The following is a 22,400-nucleotide window of genomic DNA, read 5'->3' on the forward strand; positions in this document are numbered from 1 at the left end:
GTCAACACCCAAACAACCAGCATCCAACATCACCACCATGGGCAAGACCAAAGAGCTTTCTACGGACATCAGGGACAAGATTGTTGATGTGCACAAGGCTGGGATGGGCTACAAGAGAATCGGAAAGCAACTTGGAGAAAAAGATCAACTGTCGGTGCAGTTATCAGGAAATGGAAGAAGCACCACACCACCGCCAACCTCCCTCGGTCTGGGCCTCCACACAAGATCTTGCCTCGTGGGGTGTCCCTGATCATGCGAACGGTGAGGAATCATCCCAAAACCACAAGGGGGGAACTGATGAATCAACTGAAGGCAGCTGGGACCACAGTTACAAAAGAAACGGTTGGTAACACACTACGCCGTCATGGATTGAAATCCTGCAGCGCACGCAAGGTCCCCCTGCTCAAGAAGAAACATGTACAGGCCCGCATGAAGTTCGCCATTCACCACCTGGACGGCTCAGAAGAGGCCTGGAAGAAGGTGATGTGGTCAGATGAGACCAAAATAGAACGTTTTGGCCTCAACTCAACTCGTCGTGTTTGGAGGGCAAAGAACACCGAGTACAACCCAAAGAACACCATCCCCACCGTCAAGCATGGTGGTGGCAACATCATGCTTTGGGGGTGCTTTTCAGCCAAGGGGACGGGACAACTCCATCGTATTGAGGGGAGGATGGACGGGGCCATGTATCGTGGAATTCTGGACCGACATCTCTTTCCCTCAGTGAGAGAGCTGAAGATGGGTCGAGGATGGGTGTTTCAGCACGACAACGACCCTAAGTGGCCTAGCCAGTCTCCAGACCTGAATCCGATTGAAAATCTTTGGAGGGAGCTTAAAATTCGAGTTGCCAGGCGACAACCTCGGAACCTGAATGATTTGGAGGCTGTCTGCAGGGAGGAGTTGGCCAACATCCCTGCCGAAATGTGCACAAACCTTGTCACCAACTATAAAAACCGTTTGACATCTGTGCTGGCCAATAATGGCTTTTCTACAAAATATTAACATGCTGTTTGTCCAGGGGGTCAAATACTTGTTTTTCCTCATCAGATGGTTATCAATTTTAATAAATTCATATGATGTGATTTTCTGGAATTTTCTTTGGGATTCTGTCTTTCACGGTTAGAATGTACATATGATTAAAATTGTAGATTTTTGCATTCTTTGTAAGTGGGCAAACCTGCAAAATCAGCAAGGGGTCAAATACTTATTTCCCCCACTGTATATATATATATATATATATATATGGGCCAGAATCTGCCTTTGGGGAAGGGAGGGGCATATCATAGTGGGGGGTCTGGGTGTCCGTCCCCAGGGAAGTTATGAGCTTCAACAATTTACCTTTATTTAGCCTATGCTAAGAAAAAGAACACAGATGACAATTCAAAATATATCAAAAATATAATGGAGTGTTGCGTGTCATTGGGCAAGTGGGTATATGGAAATCCTGGAGCTTTCTTAGTGGGTATACTGCTTATACCTGCGTATCACATACTACTACTGCACCACTGAATTTATCCTCCACCGATAGCCATGATAATTATTTGTGCATCACACACACATTAGCACGGAGAGCGAAGAATTCATCATAAACTCCAGTACTTACCGAGGCTTTTCCTACACTGCTATCAGTATCTGAACACCTCTAGTTTACACAGTACTGACACGCTCTCTTTATCTATACGGAAACTTTTCCAACCGCAGCCAAGCAACCGCTCTTTTGTGTGAACTTTTTTGTAGAATTTCTGGTGTTTTTTCCATATTTTTTGAACGTGTAATGTACACATGTATGACCCGGTTTGATCTAAACTCGCACACCCTCAGTGAAACAAACACACATCCGGGCATTTAGATTTAGCTCTCACTCGGCTGATCAAACTAAAGCTGAGCTCATCGTTTCTCCTCCACATCCTGAAGGAAGCTGTTCTCTCTCCTCGTCCTCGCACACATTTCCACATCTCTGTCCACTTGTTTTTCTTTTCTCTCTCTGTCTCTCTCCTTTCCCCTCCATCTCAGGGAATTCGCTTCACTGTAATTGTTTGACAGTCTCATCCTGCCTTTATGCCGCGGCCGCAGAAGGTGCAGAGGATTTTTCCCTTCTTTTTTTTTGTGGAGGCATTAATAACATTCCGCTCGACTTATTCCCCAGGGCACAACCTCATTATGGCTTATAGGCAGAAAAAAATAAACTGTCTGTACCGCCTGGCAGCTTCATTCCCCCCTTCCTTTTTTCTCTCCAAGAAATGAGGAGTTGAGGTGTAAAGTGTCTGCTTCTTGTTGCAAACTGAAACACATGTCCAGGGTGTGATCTGTCTCCTGGCTGCTGTTGACGGCAGTCTGCACTGGGTGGCAGCACTGTGGGGGAGATTACAGACACTGGCTCCCTTTGACACAAAGTTATATGGAAGTAAATAATGGCTACTCAACCCATTCTCACTCCCAACTTGTAAAATACTGACACTTACTGATGCAGAAATCCCCCTTTAGTGCAGGGGTGTCAAACATATGGCCCATGGGCCCACCAAAGGGTCCAATCAGGCCCACTGGATGATTTTGCAAAAGTGTGAAAATTGCAGAGAATATGGAGTTATATTCCTATCTTTATTCAAGAGCACATTCTTTCAATTTGAGAGCATTTCTCACTGATATTACGTTCAGATTTTGTAATGATTTCCCTCAAAACCTTGCTCTCACACTCAAATGGTCATGCTCGCGCTTGCAAATCTGCTGCTCTCGGATCTCTCCTGCGCGCTTGGATTTTTCTGTGTTACAACACTATCAAAATTCCACAACCAATAGAATGCCAGGTGTAGTGTTGACCAATGAAATGATCCCTGCCCCGTTGAGGGTGCGTTCGTTTTATGTGAGAACATCCGTTGCGGCCGGCTCCTCTGTAACCATGGGTCTGTAACCCAAGTTTATTTATTATTAGTATATGTCAATAATGTGCACAGAATGGTCGACGGTCTTTCACCTGCACCCATCAGGAAACGGGAGAAAGCTTTGAAGTGGGACATATCAAGTTACGTAGCTACACAACTATGAGGGTGAGTAACATAAATTAAGCACGTAGCATATGGCGCTAGCCTAGCTTGAAGTCTGTAAACAAATAGCTTTTCTTTAAATCAGTAGTTTAGCTAGCTAGATTGAACGACATATGACGGACAGTATGTGTGTATTTACAACTGGTATTTAATGACCCCACTTTGTAATTTGTCCTCGTTTGGTTAACCATGTTCCTGGGGATTTGGCTAATTTCAGACATGCTAACATACAGCCTAGCTTGATGTCCGTAAACAAATAGATTTTCTTCATAGTTTAGCTAGATTGAACAACATATGACCGACAGTATGTGTATTTTTCCTCGTTTGGTTAACCTTGTTCCTGGAGATTTTGTTAATTTAATGTTAGAGCCAATAGTAAAACCTAAACTGTAATATAACTGAAAGAACACCAGAAACTGGATTGTTTGTGTTCGTTTTTGCATCACTGCTGTGTGTTGTTCATCAGAATTTAGTCTTCATTTCTTCATATAACATTAGTTTGAAAATGATGGATTCATATCAGTCTGTATCACTATAATAAAAACAGATCTAGAATAATTTGCTCCTTAAATAGCAGGTTTTTTTAATGAATACAAAGCAAACTGAACAGAAAAAACAAGCATTTTCTTCTTTTCTTTCCTTCCAGTTGAGAATGAAGGGCTCGACCAATGCTGCATCATAGCAGCAGAGTCTTATCACCAGCCCATGAAAGCTAGAAGTCACCCTGCTGCTCCAGATCTACCTACTGTATGACTGGCTACAGACTACAACCATCTGCAACATCATCAACAGCTGCAATTAAAGTCTCTTGGGGTCATATGGGACTCTGTTGTTCTCCATACTGCAACGTACACTATATTATTTTTCGGTTTTGTTATATTAGTTTGTCACAAACTCACCTGTACCTGGGTCATCAGTTTGCCAATATCAATGTTCCTGCTACAATAAATCCTACAGGCAAAGTGTACTGCTTCATCAGGAGTATAAACCATAGGCTTTTTAGGTTTTGTGTCAAATATTGTGCAGTTGGTTATGAATTACTTATTGTTTTGACAAGGTAAATTAAAGCTGTTTAACAACCTGCAAGTGTCCACTCTGGTAAATTTAATTATACTGTTTTTAGATTTAGATTACAGAAAATGAAAAACCTATTTGCCTTGATAAGGGTTTTAATTTGTTGCAAGTATGAACATGGCTTTAATAATCTTATTGCTCTGAAAAACCACAATGATTTAAGAAATATCAGTGATACTTAACATTTATTAATTGATTGTTTATGTGTGCAGACATTACAGGCACCTATTCATGTAAGCAGAGAACAAAATAGTTCTCTCTTTTATCACTTGGATTATGCAGGTGATGGTGCAGAAACGGGTGAAGTCCTTGTAGATCTCTGGCACTTTGAGGACAGACCGATCCAGCAACTCTCCACTGTTGTCTTTGTATAGTGTGCTCCTATTTAAAACAAATTCATAGACATCAACACATAAGGTATTAGGTGTACAGCTTTGTGTAGCTTTCTTTAACATCATTACTATCTTACCTTACCTTCTCTTCTCTGGATGTGTGGACATCACAGTAATTGTCTTTCCTGGGCCTTGTTCTGCACCCTGTGAATTTAAGCAAGAAAGAAATGATAAGTGTATGTAACATGATTTTACAATTAAATTATTATCAGACTTGCCAACGTACTTGGTTTGTGCCACTAATGCCTGCCCTCTGCACACAGGTGAGTACAGGGGGAACCAATGATTTTGCGTTTGGAGTAAGGTACTGACTGGAACAACACAGTAGTGTGGTTGTACAACACTGGTCCATGCACACGGTGCAGCTCAACAGGGGTACTTCAGCCCCACCTGGAAGAAGGGAAACTGAAACAAAATACTTGTTTTTTTTCTGTTCAATTTGCTTTGTATTGATTTCATAAGGGTAAAAATAAATAACTGCTATTTGTTTTATTATAGGAGTATAATTGTACTTACAACTTTCTATACAGATATGAATGTTATTGTTAAAATAATGTTATAAGAATTTAGAACATCTGAAAAACATGCAACAGTGATGTAAAAACTGATACAAACAATCCAGTTTCTTTTGTTTTTCAGTTATATTACAGTTTAGGTTTTACAATTGCCTCTAACATGTCTGAAATTAGCCAAATCCCCAGGAACATGGTTAACCAAACGAGGAAAATTTACAAAGTGGGGTCATTAAATACCAGTTGTAAATACACACATACTGTCCGTCATATGTCGTTCAATCTAGCTAGCTAAACTACTGATTTAAAGAAAAGCTATTTGTTTACAGACATCAAGCTAGGCTAGCGCCATATGCTATGTGCTTAATTTATGTTACTCACCCTCATAGTTGTGTAGCTACGTAACTTGATATGTCCCACTTCAAAGCTTTCTCCCGTTTCCTGATGGGTGCAGGTGAAAGACCGTCGACCATTCTGTGCACATTATTGACATATACTAATAATAAAGCGATGGACGGCGGGTTAAATAAACTTGGGTTACAGACCCATGGTTACATAGGAGCCGGCCGCAACGGATGTTCTCACATAAAACGAACGCACCCTCAACTGGGCAGGGATCATTTCATTGGTCAACACTACACCTGGCATTCTATTGGTTGTGGAATTTTGATAGTGTTGTAACACAGAAAAATCAAGCGCCGCAGGAGAGATCCGAGAGCAGCAGATTTGCAAGCGCAGAATCAGGCTGAGTGCGAGGAGAAGGTTCAAAGCTGAGAGCAGGAAATCTGTCCACAGAACAACATATCTGAGTCCGAGCACAAAGTTTGAGCACAAGCAGAGCAAATCCAAGCGCGAGCATGACCATTTGAGTGTGAGAGCAAGGTTTTGAGGGAAATCATTACAAAATCTGAACGTAATATCAGTGAGAAATGCTCTCAAATTGAAAGAATGCGCTCTTGAATAAAGATAGGAATATAACTCCATAAGAGAAGTAATTAATTCCAATTCCAAATTTAGCACTTTAATCTCAGAGTGTGTAAGAGTTCTTCTTCCTTAAATTTTGCTACTTTAATCTTAGAAATTCAGAGTTTTTTCTCTGAATATTACCCCTCTCTCCCGGCTCTGTAACATTATTTGTTTTTCTACAAAAACTCAGGGAAAAAAACTGTTACTATACAAAACTACTACTACTATATATGGTATGAGCCCCCTGAACGAGTTTTTTTCTCTGAATATTTCCCCTCTCTCCCGGGTCCATAACATTATTTATTTTCATACAACAGCCTTAGAACAAAACTGAAATGTGTTCAGAAAATGAAAGCTTGTTACCCGGACTTTGCCCCTTAATTAAAAAACAAAAATGATGTGGTAGCTACAGTACAAATACAGAACATGTTCTGTTAGGCCTATATCAAATTCTCTGTTACTAAACTTCTGAAAAAGTAAAAAAAAAAAAAAAAAACAAAAACATTGAAAAGAACTGAAAAAATGTCGTAAAAAAAGTGACATGGACGAAATGTAACTGTGAATCAAATGATACAGTCCTACACAGATATTTCTTAGAGTGTAGTCACATTGAGAAGCTAATTTACGCTTAAATAGATTGTGTTAACTTCATCAGAAGACTCAAATATGTTTCGCGGCTCCAGACAACTTTTCTTTTCATTTTATTGGGGCCAAAAATGTCTCTTTTGAAAGTTCAAAGTTCCTAGATTATTATTTCAAAGGATGAACTTAAAAAATAAGTTCAAAAGCACACTTTGTTTCTGTATTTCAAATGAATTTAAAACATACAATGATATGATAATACAGTCAGTATGTCTGACTTGAATTATCCCGATTTGAATCCAAACTTCTCTCGCATTGATAGTGAGTCCCAAATCGTCCGTGGGTTGAGAAAGCACATCAGGATTTTTTATCTCATCCAGTTTATTCAAACTGGAAGCCGGCCAGTGCTCCGCTGCCGGACACACAGCCGCCCTGGGGGGCAAATGCCTTGCCCGGTTGAGTCAGAGAGTACGTCCTCGTTGACAGAGAACAGGGAAGGTGTCGGTGCAACACTAGAAAAGGCCAGACAGGCGTTCGGCTGGCAGCAGTTAGAATTTTACGAGCAAAGTATTTCAACTTTCAAGACGTCACCTCTGTGACTTTTTGGAGAAGCCGTCGACTCCCGTCGGCCTTTGTATATACTTAGAAAACTATAAAACTGCTCCAGTTCCAAGCACTTTATCAAACAAGAAGCTCTCCTCTGTTTTAGTTTAATATTAATGGACAGAGTATGTGTGACGTCACCCATTGGTTTGTGGAGATCTGCTATGAGTCATCCTGGTTGGGATGTGACGATTTTAGACGAGAGGGAGGAGTGAGGGAGGAGCTGCTTACACTCTACGTTACTGCAGGAATTCAGATAGAATGCAGGTTTAAGGAATCGCCCGCATCATAGCTCATTACCATAAAGTTGACATACTTTCAAAACGCCCAAAACGCGACGCCGACAGATTTGCCGCCCCTTGCAGCTGAGAGATAACCTGACTCCGCCAGATGGATTGCTTCTCATTTGCTCGGCATATCCATATGGGAACTTTCCGTTGGAGAACTTTTGGGAAGGGGCGGAAATACTGGTTAGCTGATTGGATGAACCATCTGTCTATCACCTATGTTGGTGATAGACGGGCCAAATCAACCAATCAGATCCACGAAGCGTATGAAAATACAACCACAAGCCCGCCCCTGCTGCTGCAGGCAAAGCATAGCTCGTTAGCTCAGCATGCAAGCAACATGTCGGTAAAGGAGATTTGCCGTTTGTGTAACGAGAATTTAGGAATAAAAGACACCATTTCAGGTTCACGGACCATATTCCAAAAGAAGGATCCAAGAGAAAAAAAGCGTTAGCGAGCGGCTAACAGAATTAGGGCTACCGCTGTCTGAAAATACTGGTTAGCTGATTGGATAAACCATCTGTCTATCACCACCTAACCCACCTCAAAACCAACTCTGATTGGCCCGGTCGTTTGGCTAACGGCTCCAAATTTTCTCTGCCTCAAGATGCCAGACTGATCTGCGAGTGGAAAACTGGAGCTCGCCAGATCAGGAAGGTCACACGAGGCTAGCTGAGAGAAGCTTCCATTGAAAATGAACGACTTCCGGTAACTTTAGAAGCTCGAGTTGGCGGCGGTCTGTACGTACAGTAAGGCACATCCAGTCTGGGGTTCCTCTCCCATAAAATATTAAGTGTCAAACACTTCATTTCCTGCATTCTGGTGCGTGTCTATGTACCAATTTATGGTAAATGTCTTTATTTAAGTAACGGAAATTCTCCTGTATTGTTTAAAACTTTCTGCATATTCAAAACGTCATCACAAAAACAATTCTCAAACTGGACAAAACTCATTTCCATTACTTCCTTCAAACCCGCCATATCACCCTTGTTCGCCAACTAATGCAACTGCTTTTCCACATCATCATCTTCCAGTTAATATTTGTACGGTTTCTCCCTCTCTAACTCACCCATGTCGCTGTGTGTTCCTCTTGGCCTACGTGTTGACCGCTGTCTGTGTTGCATTTCAAATTGTATTTTATGTCATTTATTTCTATTGTATTTTATTTTCTAGCCACTCTTCCCTTTCCATGAGCGGCTTTGCCACTTGTCAGGCCGCCATCGCCAGTAAGAAGCTGTTCTTAAAGACTGAACTGATCCACATACGATACGTGCCACTTAAATATGAAGCTTTCTTTTCAAGACTTTATTCTCAACCATGTTTCCAGCCAACGGCACGAAACCCAAAACGATCGATGCAAAGCATAAACGCTACAAACCCTCGCTCCACAATTTGTTGCTGCCTGGACGCACACAGTGATTGAATATTCAATATAAAGCAGATTGATACGCTGTATGAGTCATGTACAGTGTATGTCACTATGTCTTGTGTCTCTGCTGCTGCTTCACCGAGACAGATTCCCATACACTTAACGTAGACTCTGTTTCTAAAAGCTGTTTTCTTTGCACTCAATTTATATTCATTCCGGTAACTTCAGGGTTTGGGGTTTGTTGGAGACGAGTTAAGCGTCGATACGACTTCAATCAGCAATTGCAGGAATTTTAAGGGAGCATCCGGGTAAGGTCTGCGTCAAATCAAACCCATATTTAGCACCGCTGTTATTGAGTGAAGGGTTGTAATTAAAGGCAGGTTCACATTGATGAATACGGGTTATTAAACTCAGAAAAAAAAGATACATAATCCTTAAAATACACAAGGAAGCCCTGAAATATAAATGAATGGGAAAGCTAATGGACATGTTGATGGCGGTTTGGGTAAACCCTAATAAGAATTGATTCTTGGCTGCGAGAACATTTTCATTTCTCAAACCTCGGCCCGTGCTTTACATGTGTAATGAACCTGCCTGAGCATTGATCAAAAAACAAAAATTGGATGAGTAAATCTGCTTAAAAAGGGCAGCCTCCTCTCTCTCTGCCTGGGCTTTGTCCTGGCAGCAGGCTGGCCAGCACTTACAGAGGTGCTATATGTCTCTTAAATTACTAAATTGCCTTCTGGCCCCCATGCCCCCCCCCTTCTTAGGGTGGTTGATGGTTTGCGGGCATTAGTCATAAGTTTGTCCTGCAAATATTTAATCCTTGCCGTGACTGACAATGTTGTCAGACCTCCGGACGGGGGTTTTTAACGCCGTTATTACAAGCGCTCCTCCATCCGTGGCACTTTGGATTATTCAAGATTATGTTGTAATCCCTTTTAAATCCTCATTGCATTAAGATTTCAGTCAAAATACGGGCAACTCGGAAGCAATGAGGTCTTAAGCAGGCGTCATGATTCGGGGCAGCCACCTTCATTTCCTCCTTTTTTTTTTCTTTCCCCATTCCGTATTTATTCTCCGGTCTCTCTACATTGTCAACAAGCCGAGCAACAGATCTGTATTTGCTTTGGAGAAGCCACAGTGATTTTTTCCAGGCAGTGAAATCACCGGCGAGGAAAAACATGTTTACCAGCTCGCGAAGGCGAGGCAAAGACAAACGGAGGGCGCGGCGCGTTCAAGAGCACGCCGATCATTCCAGTTTTCTTTCAGCCTGTGTGTCTGCATGGGAACTTTCCCGTTCAAATGTTTGTCTCCGGCGGTGCGTCCTGTGGTTACTGTTCAACTATTTCTCCCCCCGACTGATGTTCTCCCGCTGCTCCATACAGCCCTTATCTCTCCTTGCTTGACTTCCCGCCACGCCAGAGAGCCTCCAGCCAGACTCCTCTGACTGAATAAAAACAAACCAACTCCAACTTTAAAACTATATGGCTCGTTTTGTCCCGTGCCGGCACGTATCTCTAAAATCTGCACCGTGCTGCAGCCGCGTGAGTCTTGACGGGATGCAGGGGTGATTCTAGGATCAGAGCTTTAGGGTTGCATGGCACCCTTTAACTGTGCGTTTTAAACATAATTTTGGGCCATCTTGGTAGAGGAAACACTGAGTTACATGTATGTAACCAGAAAGACATTTCTGAGAAAACCCTGTGAAAACCAATTCTTTTCTGAGCTTTTTCTTTTGCAATTTTTTAAAGATGGACATGTACAGTGTGAGGTTTTTATCCAGTTAGTGTATTTTTGGCTTAACTTTGAAGCTTTCTTACATAATGTCGGCAGGTTCTACCGAGACGCAATCATGGACGGTCGGAATTTTGAGAATCCAATGAACGAAACATGCTTTTTCAAAGCCGTTGGCAGTACTGTATTTGTGGTTAGGAGGGTTAATGCAGAGCCACCTGGCCATTACTACAAATATAAGGTGATGAAATCGGATATCCATCAATGGAAAAGCAGAAATTTCCAAAATGCAGTATCAATAACTTTAAGAAATTTGAGATTTATGGGATTTTGACTTCTGGCTGACAAGCACTATTTTCTGAAAATGGCTCCAAATGTTTTTTCCTGAATGATCTCGGCGTCTACATTCTGGGTTTAGTTTCACAATGCTGTGATATTCCTAGGGCAGAACTCCTCAGCTCACAATAGATTAACACAGTTAGTTTTTTAGCAATTTTTTAGGGGTGCAGTCCTAAAAAAGGGCTAAAATCGCCCCAGACGGGATGCTAATCCGTTGAAAAACAGCTGGTTTTGGAATGAGCTTAAGCCGCTTTATTTACAAATCACAATAAACGCGTGCAGTTGAATGATGTGATGGTTTGAATTTTACAAGCAAACATTTCAACTTTTAAGGTTAATACATTTAAAAAAAAAATCTTTTAAAAATTTAAATACATTTGTAGCGGCCAGTAAAAGTTGATTTTGGGCAAGTAGAATTTTTTTTCGGGTAAGAAGTTTGACTGTTATTTTTACGTTAATTTCTTTTTCTTTAAAAGCTTTCAACAGTACAGTTTTTTGTACAAACCTTTTTTTTTTTTTTTTTTTGTATAAAAACAATTTGAATAGGGGCCAGAATAAAATGACCCAACTGGACAAGTGAAAGAAAATCTTAACGTTGAACCTTGGGATGCACGTACAGAAAGATATGAGCGCTTTCTCATCCGTGCTGACTTGTTTGTGCCGGTGTAGAAGAGCTTTAAGGCTGCAAAAAAAAGAGCATGATGGGCACTGAGGGAGATCTTTAACAGCATCATGTTTAATGTGATCACTGATTCTTACCAACCACAAACACAAACCAGTTCTGCCTCCTGGAGATGTTCTGTTTTTCTTTTCCCTTTGCTTCATCTGGAAGACGATTTTGTTGCTTTTGTTGTTTCCGGGGAGAATTAAATGCTCGGAGGTGAAAGGAGGAAGCGGGTACTTGTCGGTGCCGCGGCTCTCCACTTCAAACCCGATAAGATGTCTAACGCGCCTCAGAGTCCAAACTTCAAACTGTAGCAGCGGGATGATCCTGAGTGGAGCAGATCTTGTTCTCGGTGCCACAGGCCGGCCGTGTGTCCGTGTGTGTGTGTCCATGTGTGTGTCCGTGTGTGTGTGCATGCATACATTCACTCCAGTACTGTACTTAAGTCCAAATGTTGAGTTTCTTGTACTTTACTGCAGTAAAAGTACTAATATCACACTGTAAAAATACTCTGTTACAGTTAAAGTCCTGCAGTGAAAATGTTCCTTCAGTAAAAGTAAGTATCATCAGGAAAATGTAGTTAGAGTATTAAAACATTGTAGAAAGAGTAAAGGATCCAACCAGTTGTGTGTTTAATGGTCTCATCATCTCAGCTGGACTTGTAGTCGTTATATTGTCGGCTAGTTTACTTTAGAATCAAACATCAGATTTTATAAACTACATGTGTTCTGTTTGCAGGAATTTGAATGTGTAAAGTAACTAGTAACTAAAGCTGTAACAGATGAATGTAGTAGACTAACTAAAGTAACTAGTAACTAAAGCTGTAACAGATGAATGTAGCGGAGTAGAAGTAGAAAGTGGCATGAAAAGAAAAGACTCAAGTAAAGTACAAGTACAACAATGGACAACATTTGGACTGAAGTACAGTGCTGGAGTAAATGTACTTAGTTACATTCCACCACTAAGTGTCTCGGTGTTCAGCTTGGAGATTTTGAATTTCAAACAGACAGACAAAGACACATTTCTGTGTGTGGAGTTTGAAAGATGGACGTTTACCAGAGAGAGAGGGTCTAATGATGAAAGATGCAATAGAGTTGCATGATGGAAAGTGTAGGATCCATTGTTTTTTTGGAGCCTGAGCCCCATAATAGGGGCTAAAAATCAGCATCTTTAACAATTAGTTTCTAGTCTGTCTCTTCAGTAAGTGTCACTTTTTTCTCCACTCTCTCCCTTAAATGTAAATAAGGCTTTTCAAACTTAAAAATCAACATCTTCAGTGTAACAGCGTCTCATCATCTCGGTATGTCAAATCTTTACTTACTAGCTGCAAGTATGCAAATGACAGTCACCCTGCAGGGCTGAGGGATCTGAGCCACCCACACTGAAACCAACGGCACTCTGGGAAAACGTTTAGATGCCCAAAAGTTTTTCGGTGAACTACCTCTCCTCTCTCGTGGCCTTTTTGACTTTGCGAAAACAGACAGAACGTCAAGAGCGGACTCCATGGCAGGATGTCTGACTGGCTCACTGTAGTGTGTGGGGGTGAAAGTAGGTTACAGTTTGCTTTTAGGACATGTAGCTAACCCCCCCTGACCCTGGCTTGGATCCCCGCTCCCAGACCCCTTCAGCAGCCACAGACACACACTTCTCCCTGACGATCCAGGCCTCGGGGTCTTGGCTACCGGTGTCAGAGTGCACGGGCAGCCCGGAGTCGCTTTCACAAAGTGGCAACACTCAAACAGCCGCCCGTCCCTTCCCTTCCTCTTCCTCTTCTTCCAACCACCAACCTACACATGTGCTTTTTTTCTCCGGCTTGTACCCAAAACTCCGTCCTCGTAAACCACCATCGCCATTATCATCATCGCTGTCATCTCGGCTGTGTCGCAGCAGATGAGCCGTTTGAGTTTCGCCTGTGGATAACCCGTATCGTGTTGACAAAAACAAATGGCGGCGGCTGCACCTCAGAGACTCATAAGTCAGTCTGGAAACGTCCCCGGGATCACGCTTGCTAAACTAAACTGACATGAAGACAATCACGGAGTGTGTTTGTCCCCCCGCGTGTCCAACTGTATACAGTTGGAGCTTCTATTTAACTTCCATTTTTACTCGTGCTTTGTGCCAGCTTTGTTATAGTCCGGCAAGTCATGCATTCTTCTGTAATCAAATGAAAACTTGCTCATTCATCTTTCATATCCATTTCAGACAGGCTGCAGCCTGCAAATTTTTGAGAGCTGAGGACAGTTTGGATGAATAAGAACATGTACAGTACATTTCACTATAAGCAAGAAAACCAACAAAACAAGATATTCAGCAAACATATCTTTCAAAATGATTGTAAATGATACAAATGAGGATTTCCATGTTCAAGTAGGAAGAACAAATAAAAAATAATAACTTTCTGGTCCTTTAATTATTCACTTATTTATACATGTATATGTATACATGTATAAATAAGTGAATAATTAAATGTTACACATACATACATATATTCCTACTTACACACACATATACACATGCATACACACACATATGCATGCATGCATACATACATATACAGTATAAACAAGCATACACAAACATATACACATACATACACATGCATACACACACACATGCATTCACACACATGCATGCACACACATACACATGCATACACAAGCATGCACACATACACATGTACACATGCAAACACACACGCATACACACACACATATACACATGCATACACACACATACATATGGATACACACACGTACACATGCATACACACACACACATATACACATGCACACACACACACATACACACACATATACACATGCATACAGTACACATACATACACACGCGTACACACAGACATATACACATGCATACACACATTCATACGCACATATATACACAGACACATTATTATTTTTTCTTTTTCTTTTCCAGCTGTCACCTACCGGTGTCCATGTTTCATCTGTCAGTTATATCAAACCAAATGATTCTAATTTCCCTTCCTAAGACAAGTGAAGAAAAAATAGGTTTTGAAGAGAATTGTACAGATTTAACAATTTTTTCATATATCTTTGGCTGTGCACAGGTGGTCTGCATAGACCCTCGCAGGCCCACAGATAAATAATTTTAATAATAAATAATAAAAATAATTTCATTTCTTTGAGGAACATACACCGATTTTCTGTAATGGTTTCTCATGGGTGTTTTTCCTGTATTTAGATTTTTGGATCACCAGAAATGTCCGTTGAAGGTACAGAGGATCTACTTTTTAATTTAGAGAATTTTCAGTTTTTTTGGATTAACAGAAAAGTTCATTCGCCATCACTCGTCAAAAACTCAGGTCTTACCATTTGTTTTGAATGCCTGCGACAAGAAGTTGAGTCCAAATCAACTTTAGGAGAAAAGCAACCTAACGTCACCCTGCAGTGGACAATCATGTAAGGTTCACTGGCTATCCGACTCGTCGGTTGCAGTGTGTGTGAGTCCTGTAGTTGTAAACACTATAAAAGGTAAGCACTGAACTGCCCAGGACTTTGTGTAACAACACGTGACTGTGTCCAAAGCAGACGCTTTATCTCTCGCTTCGTCGCCTTTTATTTTCTCTTTTTCCATCAAATAAAGCTGCCTTCAAGTGCGGTCGTAAATATTGGTTTCCCCTGCCGCAAACGCCACCGAAGCTCGATTATTCACTGTTGAAAAGCACCGAAGCTTCAAAGCTCAAAAAATGGTTTTCGGTACACACACACGTCTCAACTCTAGTTTTGGTTGAAATTAACACATAGTTTACCGATTTACACGTGGAAATATGCTGGCTCTGTATACGCTCAAAGTCCTGATTATTTACATGGCGTCTGGTGGGTTTGGTGATGGGGATCATTGAGCTGTTTCCTGTTAAACTAAAAGGATCTTACTCTTTAACTAAAAGGTCTATCTCTGTAGGGATCCATCCCATAATGTTGTCAGACACTTAGAATAATAATCTGAATCTGTCAGTGGCAAAAACTGAAATTTTACAAATTTACATTGAACTATTTGCCCTGTAGGATTACATTGCAGCCCAGTCTGTGGCTGTCTGTTCAAAGATTGTTGCTCCCATCAGTCACTTACACACAAAAACACCTTATTACCACTAAGTTACAGTTTAAGCCACTATCCGGAGAACTTTCCTGGGAGCACTTTGCATGAAACGGCCGAGATGTTCCCGCCAGCACACTCGTGTTTCTTCTCCAGTTTATACGAGTCACAGTATACACATGCCATAACACAGAAATATTTTGTCAATAGGCATATACAAAGTACTCTTCAGGCCACAGGAGAGCCATGAGAGAGTGTCCAATGTTTTTAAGAGGTTGATTCTGTGTTAAAAACAATGGGCAGTAAAAAAAATCCCCTCCGCCGGAGGGAAGAAAGCCACTTTCACTCGAGTGTTTACACATGCTCAGCTGGATCCGTCGGACCCCACCTCGCTGCAGACCTGCACCGACGTACAAATAAACAGGAAGGCCACAGGCACTTGGATGAAGGCCACACTCATAATTCACCAAAAGCAGTATATTTTACAGAGGACCTCTGTGCTTTGGTGTGACTCCAGCAAAAGGAATAAACTGTTAATCCATTAAAAAGGCACACTGGTTATGCGATACAGCACTTTAGGTGCCATCTGAAAAGCTCCATATCCTTTTAGCATTGTGCCCCTGTTGACTTGGATGGAGGCTGAAAGAGAACTGTTAACAATAGGGATCGTATAACATGGATGTTATGGTTGTTTGTTAGATATAGCATGTTTATGTGGCAGGGGGAACGCTGCAGTTATGAAAGAAGCCGGACTTTTTAGTTCAGGGGTCGGAAATGCTCGGATGTCAAAAATAAATTAAAAGTCCCAAAACAGCTGGCAGCTCAATTAACGTCTCTCCACAAAATGTTACCACAGACTGTTACCACATGTAGAGTAACTCTGCACGATGTTGAACTCCGACACCTTTTGGAAGGAGCTCTGATTGACAGGAAGTGTTTATCTTTTTAGTGGGGAAACAATAGCAGGAAATTGCCTCCCGAAGCCGCCGTTTTCAGACACTTGGAGTTGTCTCTGAGCTGAGTGACTTGTCTTTATTTCTTCATTTAAATGCGCCACAAAAAGCGAAAACCCTCCAGATCTCCTCGGCTATACACTTAGACAAACGTAGCGAACATGAAAAGCAATCTTCAAGAACTATCTTTTTATCCCCTCTGCGGGTTTGAAGTGTTGGAATTAAAGTTGCATATGGATGCCATCGAGACGCGAGCCACTCGGGGAGATTAGCGACAACGCCAAGGCATCTGTGTGTGTGTCCTGGTCGGATCCACACACACAGCTGACAGCGACCCACACATCCACACAGATCAGGCCCTGATCATCTGAAATTGCCTCTTTTCAAAGATCCAGACTGGGTTACAGGAGACAGCAGCAGCTTTGTGTGGTCCATGTTACATGGAAGCTGTCGGAATTATCCCGCCAATCAGTATCAAGAGACTGAACCAAGTCAAACAGCCAAATAAATCTCACCAATCACTTCGATTAAAAAGTTTTTAGGGAGTTTAAGTGGGTTACGGAGTAAAATGTAGGGTAGATTGTGGGTATTTTATAGTGGACCACATAGTGAATTATATATGTATTAGGGCTGTCAAAATTAACACGTTAAAAAAAATTAACAAAATTAACGCAGCTGTGTTTGTTTACTTCATGTGGCGGCTGAGAAACGTAATACGTCTACATAACAACAGGCGGCGCTACTCTGTATTGTTGCCCAAGTAATGAAAACCGGCAGCTGATTGGACGAACGCGTCACATGGGTTTGTTTTCTCCGGATATTGAGAGCCAGACTGTCATGGCGGCCGTTCAGAATACGATCTCATATTGTACTAAAATAGTTCACTGAAACATGTTTCTGAAAACATTTTAAGCGAGAAATAGGCCGTGCAGTTGCTGAATCTGTCTTCATTTCAGATCAACAAAGGTCAGTTTAGAAGATTTTCGTCAGATTTTGAGAGACTAGTCACCTCATTCCGCTCGCCATTTCCAGGTGAGTCCCGACTGCCCTGCCGGCGACTGAACTCTCGGCTCGTTGGAGATGAACTGAACTCTCGGCTCGTTGGAGATGAACTGAACTCTCGGCTCGTTGGAGATGAACTGAACTCTCGGCTCGTTGGAGATGAACTGAACTCTCGGCTCGTTGGAGATGAACTGAACTCTCGGCTCGTTGGAGATGAACTGAACTCTCGGCTCGTTGGAGATGAACTGAACTCTCGGCTCGTTGGAGATGAACTGCTCTCCTCGCCTGTAAAGTAGACGAGCAGGCGACAGCAGCCGGGGGACGGTGACAAAAATCTGCTCTCAAGTCGGACAGTTTCTAGCCGTTTCAGCAGCCTTCAGCAGGACTAAGCCAAATTGTTGCTGCTGTTGTTCTGAAAGATATTAAACATTCTGAACTTAGCAGAACCTTTCCTTGTTTGGTTTTTTCTTCATATTTGCAAAGTTAAGTGATTTAGCATTTAAATATCCATTATTATAAGCTTCAGTCTCAATTTAAAAAAGCGATTAATCGCGATTAATTACAGCAAATTGTGCAATTAATTAATTTTTTTTAATCGATTGACAGCCCTAATATATATATAATAGTGAACTATGTCAGTGATAGGGAACGGTTTCAAACACAGCTAGTGTTTTTGTGATCGTTAGGAGCCGATATTGCGATTGAAGCACATCAACATCCCCGAAAGGAACTCCAATTGGTCTTATAAAGCATAAAAATCATGTATATTAACCTTTGATAAAAAACATAATTTCTGACTCATATTAGGAAGGTGGTACCAAACATTGCTGAAGGTGCATTCTGGGATATGTTAGGGATACATCAGGGCCAGTCTTGAAAGCAATACTTGAGTACAAGTATCTTAACAGAAAATTACTTTGGTAGAAGTTAAAGTTACCTTTTAGAATATTACTTGAAGGCCACTGTACTAAGTATCAAGTCATTTTCTGATATTAAATGTACTTAATTATTAGTAAAAGTAAAGAAAAACATAGATTATGAACTTAATTGTGGCTTCCTATAGCGACACATAATATTCAGGGTTTCCACACCATCAACATCAAATTCTAAGTCTGACATCAACAAAGAGAAAAATTGAAACGAAGAGAAGAATCTTTCACTCCAACGTACAAAATCATTTCTTGTGTAACGAGTAACAAAGACTCTTATGGGGAAATGTGTCAGAAAAGTAGTGAAGTAAAAGTTTCCAGAAACAAAGTACAGATACATGAAAATTCTACTTAACCTTTGTGTTGTCTTCCCGTCGTCCTGCAACTCGAAATTTCAACATTTTGTTGTTCTTTTTCTACACTTTTCTCGACGTTTTTGTCGATTTTATTGAAATTTTGTTGTCACATTCTTTCCAGTTTTTTTTCTCACTTTGTTGGCGTTTTTTTAATTACGTTTTTGTCAATTTTTTAACAAATTTTTTTTGTCACCTTTGGCGATGTTTTAAAAAAAAAATGTTTTTGTCCATTTTTTTCCTGCATTTTTATAGCTTTTTCCAACATTTGTCACTTTTTTCAAAGTTTTTGTAAAAGGAGGACAACAGGAGGGTTAAGTGCAGTAACAAAGTATTTGTACTTTGATACATCACAACGCTGGTCAGGACACACCGGCCGGGGCAGCAGGAAATATTTCACAATGAAATATGCAGCACGATGTGGGGGGGGAAAAGAGCTTACAAAATACACCTCTTTTGCAATATAAACAGGATTTTCATCTAAATTGTGTACACAGCCGCAATAGTTCAGCTGGAGAGCCTCAGGTCTTAGCTCACTTATATGGCAAACAGCATCAATGCTTAGATCACTCACGCAGACCCCAAAGTAAATACACGCCGGCGATTCATCCAAGGTAACAATTGAGGTTGTGTACAATATGATGGAATGCACAACCCCCTCCCCCCCCCCATTAAACGCTAGTTCAAATATTTATATTTCTTTTTGGTATAAATATAACAGAAAGTTTCACAGTTCTGGCATTGTTTGGAAGGGCAAGGAACCCGCGCGCGTTATAAATGAGAGACCGGTGACAGGTGGCGATGCGAAAATGAAGAGCGTCGGGTCCTGGAGGTAAACAGAGCGCTGTAACAATACGGACGGCTGTGTTTGGGAGCGGAGCAGCGGACCGCAGCGGACTGGGTCCGAGTTTTATTGCCTCGGTCAGGCTGTGGAGGAGAAGTCCACACAGATCTCTCTCTGGGATGGATTTCACTGTTTCTCCGTGCCACGTCTGCAGATTTAAACATTTCCAAAAAGGGATAGATGGGTGAACTGTGATCCTAAGTGTTGGAAGAAGAATTCAGATGCTTTATAAAAAAGTAATAATGCCCCAGTGTAAAAAATACTCTGTTTACAGTAAAAGTCCTGCATTGAAAATGTTACTTAAGTAAAAGTCTGTAAGTATCATCAGGAAAATGTAAAATATTAAAAGTAAAAGTACTCAATGCAGAAAAATCCTGTACAGTATATGCATGTCTGTGTGTGTGATCCTGCAGATGCGCACACACATACACACTGGCACACACACACACACACACACACACACTCCCAAACTCTGCAACTTGATCACTCTACCTTCCCTCGATGTGTAGCACAGACTGTACAGTAACACACACTTCTCACCCTCACGGACACAAACACACACACATGTATTTCCAGTGTTTACCAGAGAGGACAGTCTCGGTTTGCATTCAAATTTATAAGCTTTGAAAGTTTTTTAATGAGAACTCCAGGGTTCAACGTTAAGCTTTCTTTTCGCTTGTCCGGTTGTACAATTGAAAAGAAATTGTACTTGAAGCTTGCTGGTACAAACTATACAAAATGTCAAAAAAAGCGCAAAAAAAAAGCTTTAAATGTCAAAAAGAAACATCTAAACCGGCAACAAAAATGTCAAAGCGCTATGAGTTAGTGGTGTATATACTGTACTGGTGGTAGTAAAACAAAAAGCGCCGAAAACGTCAAAAAGTGTTCCAAAATGTTGAAAAAAAATCTGATAAAGCGACAAAAATATGCTTAGAAAGGGGCAACAATATATATATATATATATATATATATATATATATATATATATATAAGAAAAGGCCAATAATTAAGTAACCAAGAATGTCAATAATGTTGACACCCCCCCCGCCACCGCCGCCGAGGCAACATCACATCACAGGCCAGATTAAAAAAAACAGAACACACACGTTTCAACTTTGTTCCCTTCTCCGGCCGTGATGGTAAACACGTTGTGATTGGCTCTGGGAGGAGATGAGCGAGGTATCAAAGCCAGTTAATTTGCCCAGTTTGGAAAAAATCTGTCAGCGCTTTAGAAAAAAAAAAACTTCAGCGTGAGGACACTGCCGGCTTAAATCCGACGTGACGCGTCCAAAAGCCATGACCGACTGTCTCCATCTCACAGAAGAGCACGCTGTGGACAAAAAAATAGAAGTCTTTTTGTGGCTCAAAGCCTACAGCAGCAGCAGCAGCAGCAGAATCTCTTTAATCAACTCTCTTCAATTCTTTAAAAAATGAGATTTAATTCGCTTTAAAGAAACAACTCTGTAATTCTACTTGCTGCTTGTGAAATGGGGTTCATTAAGGATTTGATGTGACTGGATAATCACCCTTCAAAAATATAAGCAGCGCTGGTAAACATGAATTATCAGGGGAGGATGAAGAAGAGTAGGGGGAGGAGAAACCTCATTGGTAATGCTAAACTTTAATACGGGCGAGTGAAGAGGCTTGACGTGTCGAGATGTAATGTCAGCTATCGATTGGTCGGCGCTCGGGGGTGTCTCGGTGTCAGGCCCCATTGACATTCTCTCATCTTACGATGGAGGGGAACTCGTTCTATCTGTTTACGGCCTTCTCCCCTTTTTTCTGGGAAGGAATCGTAATGGATCTTCCAGCGTGTGATACCCCCTCCTCCGCAACACACCGACACAAAATCATGCAAATATACACAGGACCAGCGCTGGAATGTAACTAAGTACATGTACTCCAGTACTGTACTTCAGTCCAAATGTTGAGGTACTTGTACTTCTACTTCAGTCTTTTCTTTTCATGCCACTTTCTACTTCTACTCCGCTACATTTCAGAGAGAAATATTGGACTTTTTACTCCACTCCATCTGTTCCAGCTTTAGTTACTAGTTACTTTAGTTACTCCATTACATTCATCTGTTCCAGCTTTAGTTACTAGTTACTTTAGTTACTCCATTACATTAATCTGTTCCAGCTTTAGTTACTAGTTACTTTACACATGTTTGATTCTAAAGTAAACTAGCCGACAATATAACGCCTACAAGTCCAGCTGAGATGATGAGACCATTAAACACACAACTGGTTGGATCCTTTACTCTTTCTACAATGGGAGAATACTTTAACCAGTGCCTGAAGTGGAAAAAAAAAAAGGTGCCGGTACTCTCTTGCATTGGCAAATCATTCTGGCATTTGAGATTTCTACAGTGAAAAACTTGAAAATATTGCTGGTACAAACAACAATTTATTGTTATTTATTAACAACATAAATGTATTTATTTAAACAAGTCGTGTGTATGTGCGTGTGCTAGTGTGACAGCTTTAGTCCCCTCTCTGTCTGGCCAGCAAACTACATGTTTTGAGCCCAGTTAGTTATCTTTAAAAACGAGCCAGCTGTTCGTGGAGCAAAACTACATCATTTGGTCCGTTGACCAACAGTTAGGCCATCCATGTGTTTGGTTCCTCACGTTATTGTTGGCGTCGGTGTCATTGACTAAGGTAACGTTAAGGTTGGTA

At 41.2% G+C, this 22,400-nt stretch overlaps 1 long non-coding RNA gene across 1 annotated transcript in view; it reads left to right on the forward strand.

Moving 5' to 3' along the window:
• Window positions 1–17,664, forward strand: part of LOC114551110 (uncharacterized) — a 60,858-nt gene extending 43,194 nt beyond the window's left edge. The window contains exon 6 of the long non-coding RNA XR_003691851.1: window positions 17,627–17,664. This is a non-coding gene — a long non-coding RNA (uncharacterized LOC114551110). The remainder of the gene's footprint in view (window positions 1–17,626) is intronic.
• Window positions 17,665–22,400: the final 4,736 nt, after the last annotated feature.

This window comes from Perca flavescens, chromosome 24 (genome assembly GCF_004354835.1).
Source record: "Perca flavescens isolate YP-PL-M2 chromosome 24, PFLA_1.0, whole genome shotgun sequence".
NCBI lineage: Eukaryota > Metazoa > Chordata > Actinopteri > Perciformes > Percidae > Perca > Perca flavescens.